General features: G+C 48.2%; 1 pseudogene; it reads right to left on the bottom strand.

The window, feature by feature from the left end:
* LOC142788201 (proton-coupled zinc antiporter SLC30A5-like) overlaps positions 1-16,638 on the bottom strand; it is a 48,674-nt pseudogene that overhangs the window by 15,767 nt on the left and 16,269 nt on the right.

The raw sequence follows: 16,638 nt of genomic DNA, 5'->3' as shown, positions 1-16,638 counted from the left end.
ACTGTGCCACGGCTGCAAGTTTTTCGGGATCAGGCCGAACGCCGGTGCAGCTGACGACATGACAAAAAAAAGCAGTTCTTCAAAACAAAAGTGGCATTTCTCTGGTTTCAATGTGAGACCTGCGAAGCGTATGGCTCGTAAAAACACTTCTAGCCTTTTGAGATGCTTGTCAAAAGTTGGGGAAAACACTATGACGTCGTCTAGATAAACTAAACAAGTCTTCCATTTTAACCCTGAAAGTACAGTGTCCATGAGCCTTTGAAAAGTAGCGGGCGCTGAGCACAGACCGAAGGGTAGAACTTTAAATTCATATTGTCACGACGTCAAAACAGAGGTCTTGCCGTAGAGACTGAGACGCCAGAAGCTGGTCGATCTTTTTAATTAGAACGCGCAAGCGAGTTCTTCTTCTTCGTCCAATTCGTAGTCCTTCGTGGCACATGCACAACTGTCATCGTCTTTCTTGGGCGAGCACGTGACATTTGCCTCCCTCCGAAAGAAGCATCGTCCCGATGCGCAACTTAGGTGCTCTACCAGGCGTATGAAGTGGTCGTACGAAAACGGTAACCGGGAGCTAATTAACTAGATAAATACGGTTTCATACGCACGACGTGCACGACTTCGGGCAAATGCTTTTGGCGCTTAGAACTACAATTAGTGTCGGGAATGACTTCGTAGTTCACGTCGTTCAGGCGTCGCGTGACGCTGTATGGACCAAAGTACCGCCTTAGCAGTTTCTCAGACAGTCCACGTCGACGTATCGGAATCCAGACCCACACTTTGTCGCCTGGTGAGTAGCTAACAAACTTGTGTCGGGTGTCGTAGCGTTGTGCATCTTGATGCTGCTGATGACAGATGCGCAGGCGCGCGAGCTGTCTGGCTTCTTCGGCACGCTGAGTGAATTCTTCGGCGTCTACATGGATGTCGTCACACTCATGCGGCAACATGGCGTCCAATGTTGTCGTGACTTCGCGACCATAAATCAGACTGAACGGTGTCATTCCAGTGGTTTCTTGTCGAGCGGTGTTATAAGCGAAGGTCACGTACGGCAATATCTGATCCCAGTTTTTATGTTCCGTGTCAACGTACATACTGATCATGTCTGTGAGGGTCCTATTGAGGCGCTCCGTCAGTCCATTTGTCTGCGGATGGTATGCAGTTGTTCTCCGGTGAGCTGTACCGCTGAGTCTGAGAACCGACTCCAAAAGCTCTGCGGTGAAGGCAGGTCCTCTGTCTGTGATCACTGTTGTCGGAGCGCCATGCCGAAGGACGATGTTTTCGATGAAAAACTGAGCGGCTTCTGCTGCTGTGCCACGCTGCATAGCTTTAGTCTCCGCATAACGGGACAGGTAATCAGTGACCACAATAATCCATCTGTTCCCTGTTGTGGAAGTTGGAAAGGGACCCAGGAAATCCATTCCGATCTGGGTGAACGGCTTTTCTGGTGCTTCGACTGGATGTAAAAGACCGGCTGGCTTGCTGGGAGGCGCTTTGCGTCTTTGGCAGTCGGTGCACGTTCGCACGTGATGGTTAACAGCAGCAGATAACTTTGGCCAGTAGTACTTGCATCGTAGTCGGCACAATGTTCGGGTGTAGCCTAGATGACCAGAAGTTGCTTCATCGTGGCACGCTTCCATAATTTCTTTTCGAAGAGAGGCAGGCACGACGAGCAAGTGTGGGTTACCGGTTGGTGAGAAGTTTTTCTTATAGAGAACATCGTTTCGCAAGCAAAAAGATGGCAGTCCTCTAGCAAATAACCGCGGCACGTCTTTACGTCGTCCTTCTAAATATTCAATGAGTGGTAACAGCTCAGGGTCACTGCGCTGCTCTCGTGCAATAGTGGCCGTGTTGACAACTCCCAAGAATGCCGCGTCGATGTTTTCGTCATCAGGAGCGACAGTTTCCACTGGCGACCGTGAGAGACAGTCGGCGTCGGTGTGCCTCTTCCCAGATTTGTAGACGATGGTCATGTCAAACTCTTGAAGTCTTAGGCTCCAGCGCGCCAAACGACCAGATGGATCTTTAAGGTTGGTGAGCCAGCACAAAGAGTGATGGTCGCTAACAACCTTGAAGGAGCGGCCGTACAAATACGGACGAAATTTGATGACTGCCCACACCACGGCGAGACACTCCTTCTCGGTGGTCGAGTAGTTCTCCTCCGTGCGAGAGAGAGTTCTGCTGGCGTAGGCTATTACTTTTTCACAGCCGTCTTGCCACTGCACCAGAACGGCACCTAGACTTACATTGCTGGCGTCAGTGTGAAGTACTGTAGGGGCGTCCTGGTCGAAGTGCGCAAGGACTGGAGGTGTTTGCAAGCGTTGTCGCAGTTCATTGAATGCCATTTGCTCCTGTTTACCCCAAAAGAAGGGGACGTCCTCACGTGTGAGTCGTGTCAATGGCGCCGCAATAGACGAAAAGTTCTCGATAAATCGTCGGTAATAGGCGCACAACCCTAAGAAGCGTCTCACAGCCTTTTTGTCACGGGGTGCAGGAAATTGCGCTACGGCGTCTATTTTGGCCGGGTCAGGTCGAACACCCTCGTGACTGACGACGTGGCCTAGGAAGCTGAGTTCGTTGAAACCAAAATGACATTTTTCTGGTTTTAAAGTCAGGCCGGCCGAGCGTATGGCTTAGAGTACGGTGGATAGACGGCTGAGATGTTCCTCGAATGATGCTGAGAATACAACAACATCGTCTAGATAGACCAAGCATGTTTGCCACTTTAGGCCCGATAGTACGGTGTCCATGAGACGCTGAAAAGTGGCTGGCGCCGAGCACAACCCAAAAGGAAGCACCTTAAATTCGTAAAGGCCATCAGGCGTCACAAAGGCTGTTTTTTCACGATCTCTCTCGTCGACTTCTATCTGCCAGTAGCCGCTTCGGAGGTCCATTGAAGAGAAATAGCGCGCATGACGCAGCCGATCGAGTGAATCGTCTATGCGAGGCAGTGGATAGACGTCTTTCTTCGTGACTTGGTTCAACTTGCGATAATCAATACAGAAACGCAAGCTGCCGTCTTTTTCTTGACCAAAACCACGGGAGACGCCCAAGGACTTTTCGAAGGTTGTATGACGTCATCCACGAGCATCTTCTGTACTTGCTTCTGAATCTCCTCGCGTTCTTTCGGAGCCACACGGTAGGGGTTCTGCCGAATCGGTCGCGTGTTGTCTTCGGTAATGATGCGGTGCTTGGTCAATGGTGTCCGCTGGACCTTTGACGTACGCGAAAAGCAATCTTCGAATTGGTGTATAAGTACAAGCAGACGCTTACTATCAAAGGGCGGTAGCGTGGAGCAGATGTCCACCGACAAAGTTGTCGAGGCAGGGACTGTCGCGTCATCTGGATGCAAAGCACAGCAATCCCCGGCTTGGTCTATATCGTCGAAGTAGGCAATTGCGGTACCCTTCTGTATTTGACGGCGCTCGTTGCTGAAGTTTGTAAGGAGCACTTCTGCCTGTCCACCAGTAAGCGTTAGGATGCCTCTCGCGATGGAAATGCCTTGCGTGAGCAAAAGAGCGACGATGTGCTCCACTATCACATCCTTATAGGAAGGCCGCCCACTGGACACAGACACAAGGCAGCAGGATCTCGGTGGGAGCGTCACATCGTCGGCTATTCGCAAACTGCCGCGTAGTTCGTCGCTGTTGTCGTCGACATACGGATGTGCGCAAAACGTCACCATGCGTTGAGGGATGTTGATAACAGCGCCATGATCTCGAAGAAAATCCATGCCCAAAATTAGCTCTTTACAGCAGTCTGGCAACAGGACGAAAGTGGCCACGAAGCTAGAATTCCCAATGCGAAGTCGAGCGGTGCATTTACCCGTGGGAGTCATCAGCTGACCACCAGCACTTCTTATGTGTGGCCCTGTCCACGGTGTCTTGACCTTTCTAAGGCGGTCGGCGAGTTCTTGTCGCATGATTGAAAAGTCGGCGCCAGTGTCGACCAGTGCTGTGACGTAATGTCCGTCAATGAAAACGCTAAGATCAGCACGTACAACTTCACCGGCATTAGTATTCGTCGTCGTATTCGTCGTCGTATTCGTCGTCGTATTCGTCGTGGTTGTCATATCTTCTTGCGATGATAGGGGAAACTTTTCGGTGTCTCGACGATTGGCAACCTTGCCCCCGGAGGTCGCAGCAGTTAGTTTCCCCGGCGCGGGCTAGGCGAACGGCCTCTGGTGACGTCCGCGTAGCTCTGAGGGAAGCCACGGTGACGCGCAGGAGATGGAGATCGCCAGCGACGCGGTGTAGTTGCTTGGCCAGTCGACAGTTGATCGGCATTGTTGTCACGACGGTCTTCAGAGCTGAAAGAAGCGGGACGAGAAAAGTTCCCGAAGCCGGAATTGCTATGACGGCAATAGCGAGCAATGTGGCCTGGTTCTCCGCAGCGGAAGCAAATAGGTCGATGGTCGGCCATGCGCCACAAGTCAGTTCGGTGAACTGGTGGCCGTCTCATGGAATCCCGTTGCCACCAAGGTACGGCCGCGGGTCGTGGCTGGAAGGGTGTCGCCACAAATGACGGTGGAGGACGACGGACCACATCAGCGTAGCTCGCTGGATGTGGCTCAGGACTTGGCGCCGGTGGTGTAACGGCTTGCCTCAACTCCTGGCGGACGATTTCGGCAACAGATGCGACGGGCGGTTGGTTAGGAGGGACGCAGAGGGCCCGAAGTTCCTCACGCAGTATTTCCCTAATCATTTGTCGTAGGGAACTTTCACACACGGCAGTGTTCTGAGCTGCAGCACTTACTGCCGTGTGGTTCGGCAGGCGGTCAAAGCGTCGGTATCGTTGTCGCAGTGCGCGCTCGATGACAGTCGCCTCTCTTATGAATTCATCTACGGTTGTAGGTGGATTTCGTACAAGGCCCGCAAACACTGGTTCTTTGACACCCTGCATTAGGTGACGCACCTTCTTTGCCTCGGGCATGTCAGGGTCAGCTCGTCTAAACAGACGGATCATACCCTCTGCGTACATGGCGGCTGTTTCGTTGGGTTTTTGTGCGCGAGCCTCAATCAGTTGCTGTGCGCGATCCCGTCGGTCCGTGTTCAAAAATGTTGCGAGGAGCTGTCGACGGAAATCTTCCCAAGATTGGAAAGTAGCCTCGTGGTTCTCGTACCACGTGCGAGCGCTATCTTCCAGGGCGAAATATGCACGGCCAAGTTTGTGCTGTTCATTCCAGTGGTTAGATACAGCGACCCGTTCGAACTGTTCGAGCCAGTCCTCGACATCCTCGTACTCTTCCCCATGAAAAACTTCAAGAACACGAGGATGTTCAAGAGTCACCTGGGAGGGAAGAGTGGTCTGCGATGGAAGGGTAGCCGTGGATGTGGTAGGAGCTGCCATGCTGGTTAGAGGCGGAACAGATACGGACTCCGTACTTAGGCCTAGTAGGCGCCGACTGAATCGGTGCACCGGAGTCGTGACGAGGGGCTTGGTCTCTGGACTAGGTGAACGGGTCCGAGCAAGACTGTCCTGCATCCGGTTGTAGGCCCCAGCACTTCCACCAGTGTCACGACGTCAAAACAGAGGTCTTGCCGTAGAGACTGAGACGCCAGAAGCTGGTCGATCTTTTTAATTAGAACGCGCAAGCGAGTTCTTCTTCTTCGTCCAATTCGTAGTCCTTCGTGGCACATGCACAACTGTCATCGTCTTTCTTGGGCGAGCACGTGACAATATAAACCATCCGGCGGCACAAAAGCGGGTTTTTCCCGATCTCTTGGGTCTACCTCGATCTGCCAATATCCACTTCCGAGGCCCATTGAAGAAAATTAGCGCGCGTTTCAATGCCTATCGAAGGAGTCATCAATACGTGGAAGTGGATACAAATCTTTCTTAGTCACTTGATTCAGCTTCTTGTAATCTACGCAAAAACGCAAGGTACCGCCCTTTTTCCCAATTAGTACTACAGGCGATACCCACGGGCTCTTTGATGGCTGAATCCCATCATCTTCAAGCATTTTAGCGACTTGTTGCTGTATCACTTCCAGTTCCTTTGGAGCCACACGATAAGGATTCTGGTGAATAGGCGTCGCTGCGTCGTGGGTAATTATTCGATGCTATGTTAGCGGCGTTCGACTGACCCGTGATGTCGACGAAAAGCAGTCCTGGAATTCAGCTAGCAGCTCAAGAAGTCTCGTTCGTTCGTCCCTTGACATCGTAGTACCAACGTCAAGATTACGTAATGATTCTTCTTGAGGTGCTTCGTCTAGGGCCGATAAACTGCCTTGGATTGCTGCAGTAGTGTCAAAGTAAGCGACGGTTGTACCTTTCGGGAAATGTCGGCGCTCAGTACTGAAGTTAGTGAGCAGCAAGTTTGTGCGTCCAGAAGTGACAGTGACTAGACCTCGAGCAACTGAAACACCGTGGCTAATTATCAGGGAAATTATTTGGTCAGCAATACCGTCGCCGTCAAGTGGCTCATCCCCTGCCACCGAAACAAGCGTACACGATCGTGGCGGGACGACCACATCGTCATCCGTTAGACGCAAAGGCCCTGAACAAGACGTATGTCTCGGCTCTGAACAATCGACTAAAGTAGGGCTGTTGTTGCGAAACGTAATGACACTGTCAGGGACGTCAATGACGGCGCCATGTTCTCTCAAGAAATCCATTCCAATAATCAGGTCTTTACAGCATGAAGCGAGAACGATGAACGTCGCCACGAAAGCAGCACCACCGATGTCGAGCCTTGCTGTGCACATTCCGACAGGCATCAGTAATTGGCTGCCTGCCATCCTTAAGTGAGGTCCCGTCCACGCTGTCTTTACTTTCTTGAGGCGTACCGCAAGGTCATCACTCATAATAGAGAAGTCAGCCCCGGTGTCGACTAAAGCTTTGACTTGCTGTCCATCCACAAGAACGGTAAGGCCTGGAGTCACGGTTTCGTCGGTATTGCATCTTGTCGGCTTTACAGCGTCCTGAGGTGGGAGTAATGGGGGATTTTTTTCTTCGTCTTGACAGCCTGCAACCTTACCCCTGAGGTCGCCGCCTTCAGTTTCCCCGGTGTGGGCTGTGGGTGTGGGCCACGATGTCCCCCCCCCTGTGGTGGTGACCAAGGAATAGTTGCAGATGGCGGGTAGTATGAAGGCGGAGCGGGTGGGAAGCTTCGAAGGGCGGCGGCGTACGTCATGGGACGTTGTTCGGGGGCAGGATCAGCTGTCGAGAATGCTTGACGGATTTCGTCACGGACGACTTGAGCGACAGATGCCATGGGTGTATCCACTACCGGAGTCCACAGCCTTTGCAGTTCCTCACGAACAATCTCTCTAATCATGTCATGTAAGGAGCTATGACTGTCAAACGTCACAGCGGCGGCCTGAATTTGGGGGCTGCTGCACAGGCGGTCATATTGTCGGCAGCGTTGGTGAAGGGCTCGCTCGATAGCCGACGCTTCTTTGATGAAGTTCTCTACAGTGCTTGGCGGGTTGCGAAGAAGTCCGGCGAACAGCTGCTCTTTCACGCCACGCATGAGGTAGCGCAACTTCCTATCTTCGGTCATCTTCGGGTCAGCCCTCCGCAATAAACGTGTCATGTCTTCGGCGAACATGGCGACCGTTTCATTGGGTTTTTGGACCCTTAGCTCTAGTAGTTGGTGGGTGCGGTCACGTCTGTCGACATTGGCAAAAGTTTCAACCATCTTTTGGTGAAAGTCGGTTCATGTGGACAGGTTGCCTTCTCTGTTCTCGTACCAAGTACGAGCGCTGTCATCAAGGTACAAGTAGGCCCGGCCGAGCTTTTCCTGAGCAGACCACTGGTTGATCTTCGCAACACGGTCATAGTGATCTAACCAGTCTTCTACATCTTCGTGTGCTCCACCACCAAAGCGTTTAGGCTCCAGCGATTAAAAAAACGTCACCTGAGATGGGGCGGGAGGACTGGTGCCGAGAAGTACAGGCTGGGGGCTGGTGTTAGCCATTTCTAGATGTCTGGTAGAGGTTTTTTGCGAGGGGTTGCAGTCTGAAGGAATGTCTCGTAGCCGACGACTGAATCAAGGGACAGGGGTTGCAGTAGGCACCTCCAGGCTGGATGAACGGCTCCCACTAGGAGTGTGAAGCATCAGGCAGCGTCGCGGCCCAGCACCTCCACCAGTGTCGCATTGCAACGCGAACAAAAGATGACAGCAGCTTACGGCAGCGAAAAGAGCGTATTCAGGATCAGCTGTACAGCAAGACGCCTGCTTCGTTGTCGTCCCTAAAAACAACCTGACCCACTAGCTGGAATCTACAAAACATTCCTATAATCGTTCTTTTTCATATAAACACGAGTCAATATATAACATAAGCGTGAATGATGTTTTTGTGCAAATAATTTAGATCTTATATTGGTCAAATGAATTTAACAATTTTCGAATTTGCTTTGGCATGAATTCAAAAGCCAGTGTCGTGTTTTATAGTGTGTTAAAATTACCACAGTAGCATGACCACCGTGCATAATAATCGCACCGGAAGATAGTGATCGTGTTTCATTATGTGCGCCCAGGTTGATGATGCATGCCGACATAGCCTTTTTCTCCTATCTTATCACACTGCACACTCATAGCAGCAAATGGAGCCTTGGCTGTTGATAAACTGATCTACGCTGAGAGGAAATCAACACTGATAATGACATTGCTTTATAATTCCTTTAAAAATGCTTCATTACCCTGCTAAGTGTGCATATTACCTGCACACAGATGACATGGGCTTGTGACGTTAACGAAGGAAGCATTCGGCGTGTTCAAGATGAATCTCCCTATTTGGGCGAACCTGTGCCCAGGAAATTAAAACTCGAACTACAGCAGTACACAGTGTACCCTGATAGCAGGAAAGAGAGCCTCGGTCATCGATATACTGACCTGCGGTGAGTGGTGTTGGCATTTATTCACACAGCATCGAACATTCAAGCCCTATTGCTGGCGCTCCCGCAAGCTCTAGAATAAAATAAACTGTTCGCGTCCTGCATGCAATCTAAACAGAATAATCTCAGACAATCGCAATCCTTCTTAACGACTGAGGTGCAATTTGTGCCCAGCATTGCACTGTTCTTAATTCATTTGTAACTTAAAATTGGGCTATGTACAGCCCAATTTAAACCTGCTAGACATGTGCAAAAGCAAATTTTAGGTTCGTAGCAAACTTGAAATGAACCTTGATTTGATCGAATAATTTTGAATCACATTCACGTAGTATATTATAAAAACTAACAGACAATGAGCAGTCATTGTTTGTTAGCTCTCATTAATATAACGTCTAATGAAAAAAATGAGCCCATAAATTTGAACTTCTTTCCTTCATTTGTACAGCATATACTACAATATCATATTATAAAAATGAGCATATTTGGCATGATGCAACTAACCTGCACAATATTTTTAAGAATTCAAACAAGGCGTGAGCAAATGCTATATTTCTTGGTTCAAAGGAAAGTGGAAATAACATAGCATAGCAGTGGGACTTGACTTTGTGATAATGTGTAAAATATAATACATTTAAAATTTCAACCTATTTAGAGCACATAAAGCAGTATAACAAGCTTTTAAACTCAAAAAATAATTAATTGATGTGAGGGTAACTTGTTCATTTAACCTTAAAGTGGGGTTTCGTGGCAGTGCAGATTTTTTTCCGCGTAAGTTTACTCATGGTATAGCACCCCCACACAGCAGTAAAACCAACCTCACTGTGGTTTCCATGCAGTTCCTATGCGTCTCCTCATTCGCTTCGAATACTTCGGAATTTTGCCGAATTAAATTCGTATTTAAGCGATTTCGAATACTTGTGGGAATTGAGGCTAGCCTGCTGCCTTTGCGCGGGCTTTGCCGCCTTCTCTGCCGTTCTCATGTCCCGACATGTCTGCCTTCCTTTGCTGTCTGCCGCGCTGAGAGAGCGGAGAGACGTTTAACCCCCTCACCCGGTAGCGGATAGTGACTGTGGCGCCGCGCGTGGAGCCTCCCAAGATGTTTTCGCGCGCTGCGTCAGGGGCAGGCAGTACTCTGGATTTGCTCGCAGAATTTCAAGCTGGACGGTTGTGCCCTCGCGATCACCGACGCCAGCGTAGCTCCCGCCGACTGGTTCGCCCTCCGCGGTCTCCTGACGCCGTGCAGCTGTCGCATTGTGGCGCCCCGCCCTTGGACTGCTTCGACCGGATCCCCACTTTCCTATCTCCTTCTTTTTTCCGTCGCTTGCCTGCCTTCTTCTTCGTCTATTTTCCTACTATTCTTTTTATCCCTCCTTCCCCCCACCCCTATAAGGCACTGCGCCGTGTCGCCTGAAGGCAGACAGAAATTAGGTGCTTTTTTTTCTCTTCCTTCTTACCACCACCTACTCTCCGGGACAGCAAACGGTGAGCCACGCAATCTTTTCCGTCCGTCGACTCCCGTCGCTCGGGGCTCGTAGGACTTCGCTGACGGCGCCTCGCGCCCGATGTGAACGCTCACCTTTTGTTGCCCCACTGCGTACTCACGGCCGAAGGGCGGTACGGTGTCCTAGTGCGTGGCCTAGCTACGCCGATCCGTCTCCCTCCGAAGTCATCACGAGCGCCTTTGCCCTCTCTCGAGCAACCGGGCCTTGGTCCCGGTGTCTCCGTGGATCACTTTTACCGCGGAGACGTGCTCGTGGCACCCTGTGTGGTACTTTGTGCCCGTGGCGTGGATAAGCCTATTTGCTGTCCCCTTTTGCAACGGGCTGTACTGCGTTTGGTATTGCCACAATAAAGTGTTGCGACTCTGAGCAGTATCGTGTTCTCGCCACGGCGACGGTTAACGCGTGCCCTGCGGCTCGCTAAGACCGGACCCACGTTGGTGGCCGTAGTCCTTCGGGATACGTGTACACCACATACTATAAAATTTGTTCGAACATTCAAAGTGCTCGAATATTCTCACACACCTATGTAAAGCATACTTTATCGTAACTTGCAGACTAATACTATTTAAATGCTGCTACTAATCAAATTTGCTTTGAAATTGTTTGATATTAATTACAATTTCCTTAGACATTGCTTTGAACAAAAAAAAAGTAATATTGGCACAAGCTTAGTAATTATGTAACCGCTAGCCATGACACCAGAAAATAACTAGGCAGTAATAAAACCTGTATAAGAAATATTCGACCACGCTACATGCACGCTGATCTCCAACTTGAGCTAAAATAGAAGCTAACCTTTGCCTATTTAAAACTTCCACAAGCAGCTTGTAGTGCGGTCACAGTAAAGTGGATGCTACACATGCACTGCTATTGTTTATCACAATCGTGAAAAAATGGTGTGAAGGTGAGGCTTACCAGATTGATGCAGAGGAAATAGAATATCTGCCTCGAGTCCGACTCTTTCATAATCTGTGTCAGACCAGACCTAAGCACGGACAACATGGAGTAGCCCGGCCCCGTGTGAAATGCATCACCGTTGAAGTTGTACAGTGGGTCACCACCACTGGAGTAGCCCACCAATGTACCCTTTGTTCCCATCAGGTCAGGCGAGCTAAGAATCAGCGTTGCTGCAGGAACCAAAAAGGAATGGTAAAAAATGAATCTCTTACAGCAATCAGAGTTCGAGATTACAGAGGCCCTAATCACACCATGCTTAGAAGAACAGTGAATAAACTAATGCCAACTGAAAATGTTTAAAACTTAGTACAAGTTGGCGAGTCGAATGAAACCGTGTAAATTTATTTTTTAAATTGCTTTATGAGTTGATGCAGTGATGATGAACAGCTTTAACTAGTACATATTACTCGAAAAAAATTTATGAAATGGAAGAGAGAAACAGACAGAGAGAGGCAACAAAGTGTCGAATGAAGTACAAACTTGCCCAAAAGTATATTACTGTTAAGAATGATCTGTTAAGAGCTTCAAGATAACCATGTGCTCTTGCCTCATGCGATCCAGTTTTCTCTTTTCTAAGCATCGCCTACAATCTACATTTACAGTTCTCTCGGCAAAGTGGCTGCAACGCTTCAGGCGTTTTGAGAGATGATTATTACCTGTTATCTGTTTTGAATAATTTGGACATTTGCACAAAGACAACTCGGTTCTTTTAGCCTTCAGACCAACGTAAAATGCTATAACTGCCCCAAGAAATAAACCTGATAAGCTGTCACCAATAAACTCGCGATGTTGAACCAGCCCAACAGGCAAAAAGCATGAATACCAGCCATCTTACGAAAGTTACTAATAAACACTCGCAAACTGATTGATTGATATGTGGGGTTTAATGTCCCAAAACCACCAAATGATTATGAGAGACGCCGTAGTGGAGGGCTCCAGAAATTTCGACCACCTAGGGTTCTTTAACGTGCACCCAAATCTGAGCACACGGGCCTACAACATTTTCGCCTCCATCAGAAATGCAGCCGCCGCAGCCGGGATTCGAACCCCCGATCTGTGGGTCCAGCCGAGTACCTTAGCCACTAGATCACCACGGCGGGGCCACTCACAAACTCTAATAACGCTTAACTGCATCTTTAAGAACTTTTTTTCATGGAATTCACCTTTTCAATAACAAAATTTCACTGCAACTCCCGATAGAGCCAAATATGCAATCGATGTTATGTTGTCTTTACAGCATGTCTAGGGGCATAAATGGTAGGGCTGAACATGTGACTAGAGAGAGATAAACAAGGGAGCATTTTGCATCATTGTTCATGTCTATCTCTCAGTAAATAAAGCTCCTGTAATATGGAACTTATCTTCCTTGTCTCTTCAGGTTCCATTTAATGAGATCCTACTAAAAATATTAATAGTGAAACTTGCCACCTAATCACACGCTGTTATTCATCATGCAACCTGCGCACTTGAAAGTAAGCCGACCAAAAGAGTAGATCTTCCGCTCTCTTCTGGGAATAAAGTACCCGTGAGCATCACCTTAACGAACAAGCATTCTCTTAGGACTATGATGTGAAGGTTCATTCGCTCTTCCTTGAACCGATTTTCTGCCGATTACAGCTGTTGCAAGTCAACTCACAACTCCATGTCTGTGTGATAATGACAACAATGCCACTTCAATACATCCTCGCTACTGCGTAGCGAACCTGTTCTTGCTCCTTAATGAACGTCAACGCACTCGTGTTCTCAAGCTGCCAAGTGTATTACTTCCCTAAACTGAGCTCCCAACATATATGCACCATCTATTACAGGTCGTTTTTAACAAAAAGGCATAACAATGGTGGCTGGGCAACAATCGATTCTAGATACAGTAAAAGCTCGCTAATTTAAACTCAACGGGGACTATAAAACTGTTTCAACGAAGCAGAATTCAAATTAGCGGATGGGCGTTAAAATGAACAGAGAGACTGCAACACTGTGCGGGCAGAACCCAGCGAAGCCATTTTGGGACTAGTCATCACAAATGAGGCGCTGCTACACATTTGTGGCAGATTATTTTGTGATTTAAGCTCATGGAGCTCTAAACAGTGAACAGAACTATGTAAATCAGTGAAAGTGAAGGATATGTGCAAAACAAGCAGCGACATCATATTATGTGGGCAGTGAGTCCTGATTTAGGAAGATATGACACTAGTATTTAAGCTTTTATCTGGCAGGGTAAATAAATGCAATGAAAATTAAAAGGAAATAGTAATTTGCATTTGCTAGCGCTTCTCCTGCAGTGCCTCCATGAGCATTACTTGCAGCTTGTCCATAAGCTCCAGCAAAGTGTCCGAATTCGCAGCTGCGGTAATGTGCTGCCATTTTCTTGTTCTGAAACTCTATTGAATTTGGTTTGGTTATACAACACATTGTGATCCCTCTGGGCCACCTTCTGCAGAAAACAAATAAAGGCAGTGGGCTCCCAGTTAAAATTTACCATTGTGGATATCGACGCATTCGAATTATCGGCAGTTTCCCCGCTTAGAACTACACAGGACTGGGCCGAGACCAGGACATCACTTACAATTAACCGTAAGTTAGAATTAACCGTAAGTTAAAATGAACTAACTTTTAATCTTTCAAAGAATTATGCAAACATTTCCTCTTACTTTCCTACATCGTTGAAAGATTTATGAACGGACGGTCATTCCTATCTTCACGACACTCACCAAACATGAACATGACCCAGGCGAAGATGAGACCACCAGACAGTGAGTGCTGCCCCGACGTCAGACCCGTCCAAGTGTGGCCTGTGTGACCACTGGTGCCCCAGAAGAAGGCAAGCAGCAGGGCAGCCGCAAACACTGTTAACGAGCCCAGCCTGGCAGTAATGCAGGAATCGAGGCGAAGTGTGCACACAGATTCCACGTAATAGTCCAGCACAAAGACAACCAGGCCAGAGAAGGCGAGCGGAAGTACGAAAAAGGGTACCTGCAAAGCTTCCCCATTCTGAAAACAGACGGAAGAAGCCAGTGTGAAAAAATAAAATGAATGCGGCTCATACTAAGACAGCCTAAAATTGAAGCCCTTCAAGTCCCAGCAGTTCTATTTGAATATAATTTCAGTGTCAAAAAAATTTACAAATTAACTTTCTCATAACAATGCTGCCAATGCTGAAAAGATAAGGCTTTCATTATGACTTTACTGTCAGTGATTGCATCTGTCACTTGAAGGTGCTACTATATATTATGTACTTATTGAGAAAAGTTCATTTTTACAAGCTTCCACAACACTTTCAACACTTTGCACTCTTTGTAATGAAGCTACGAGAGCGCTTTTTGAAGAGAACAGACTCTTATGCTAGTGGATTTGTTACATGCTATGAAGCCATGGTGCTGTCCTCCCTCTACCTTAGTCCCTGTGCTTTCAGCGTTATCACTTTTTGAAAATTTTCATAAAACACTACCTCTGCTGAGATGTCATTTACACCCCACATAAGGTAGAGTGGGCACGGCGAAAACTCGAGAAGCGGACCATTAACCATGCGTCCCGCATTCTTGTTCCAGATGGCTTTGCTGCCAATTGTCGCTGCTTCTTGGACACCGCCGAATCGCACCTGCGCTTTGCATGCTTATGGAACAGGCGACAACTTCACGGAATTTGCCATCAACTGGACCTCGTGTCTTGGACAGGATATCGGCAGCGCATGCGTGACATCGGCCAGTTCAACGCATATAAAAGAACAGCTTCAAATCGGATTCTTCAGTGGGCACGGCGAAAACTCGAGAAGCGGACCATTAACCATGCGTCCCGCATTCTTGTTCCAGATGGCTTTGCTGCCAATTGTCGCTGCTTCTTGGACACCGCCGAATCGCACCTGCGCTTTGCATGCTTATGGAACAGGCGACAACTTCACGGAATTTGCCATCAACTGGACCTCGTGTCTTGGACAGGATATCGGCAGCGCATGCGTGACATCGGCCAGTTCAACGCATATAAAAGAACAGCTTCAAATCGGATTCTTCAGTGGGCACGGCGAAAACTCGAGAAGCGGACCATTAACCATGCGTCCCGCATTCTTGTTCCAGGTTAGTTGTGTTGGTTCATACTGTAGTGATGAAAGAGGTGTTGTTGTCGTGCCGTGCCCACGGACTTTGATTGCTTTGGCGTACGAGTGCTACCATGTGTGCAAACTGCTACTTTGTGGTGATGTGGAATTGAATCCAGGTCCTACCAATACTGAAATGCTCCAGACACTGATACAGGGCCAGCAGGCTATTAGGGAAGATTTAGCAGAGCTTAAACAGCGGTTGGAAGTCGCCGAGAAAAGTGTTAGCTCTTTCTCGACCCGAATGACCAAATTAGAAACAAATGTAAGAGAAATAGCCCGGAAAGTGGACAGTTTTGAAACTCTCAACAATTCGGTTGAAAAAATTCAGCAAACACTCATGCTGCAGCAGGAAAAGCTTACAGAGCTGGAAGACCGGAGTCGGATGTCGAACCTTGTTGTGTTTGGCATAGAGGAGCGAGCGAATGAAACGGAGGATGTTCTACGGCAGAAAGTAATAAAAGAGGTGTTCGAGGATAGGCTCGGCGTAAAGTGCTTGTCTGTTGCTAGAATACACCGTTTGGGAAAACGTGCTGGAAAGCGACCTGTAATTCTGTTTTTTCAAAATTATACGGAAAAACAGGAAGTGCTGCGGAACTGCAAAACGCTGAAGGGAACACAAATTTCCGTGCAAAATGACTTTTCTGCTGACACGCTAAGAAAACGAAAACTGCTATGGCAAAGCGCCAAAGTCGAGAAAGAGCAAGGCAAGAGGATTGCGCTGGTAAAGGATAAATTGCGTGTTGATTCACAGTTCTACGCATGGGATGATGTTTCGAACACGCGTGTCATTGTTCGATCTGGCAAAGATCCTACGCAAACAGCGTAGCTTTCACCGTCTGCATTTAAGAACCTTCGTATGCTCTCTTTCAACGCAAGAAGCATTGTGAACAAAGCGGATAAATTAGAACTATTGCTTTTGACGTACGACCCTCATGTGGTTGTTATCACTGAGACTTGGTTGCATGATGGTATACGAGATGACGAAATTATTCCTCCCGGCTATCAGATGCACAGGCGTGATCGAGGCACACGTGGCGGAGGAGTTGCGGTTATTTGTAAACTTGGTATTGATGTATGTTTGATCAATCAGATTGCCGATCACGAAAGCCTGTTCCTCAACGTCACTGTAAATGGTTTAACCTTTATGCTTTGTGTTGTTTATAAAGCCCCGGAAGTCTCAGATTCTTTTCTCGAACAGCTTTACGACCATCTTCTTTTAAACCGTACACGTCACATCATGATCACAGGTGACTT

Source organism: Rhipicephalus microplus, unplaced genomic scaffold, assembly GCF_043290135.1.
Source record: "Rhipicephalus microplus isolate Deutch F79 unplaced genomic scaffold, USDA_Rmic scaffold_47, whole genome shotgun sequence".
Lineage (NCBI taxonomy): Eukaryota > Metazoa > Arthropoda > Arachnida > Ixodida > Ixodidae > Rhipicephalus > Rhipicephalus microplus.
The sequence above is the reverse complement of the archived record's forward strand: the minus strand, read 5'-3'. Positions and strand labels throughout refer to the sequence as shown.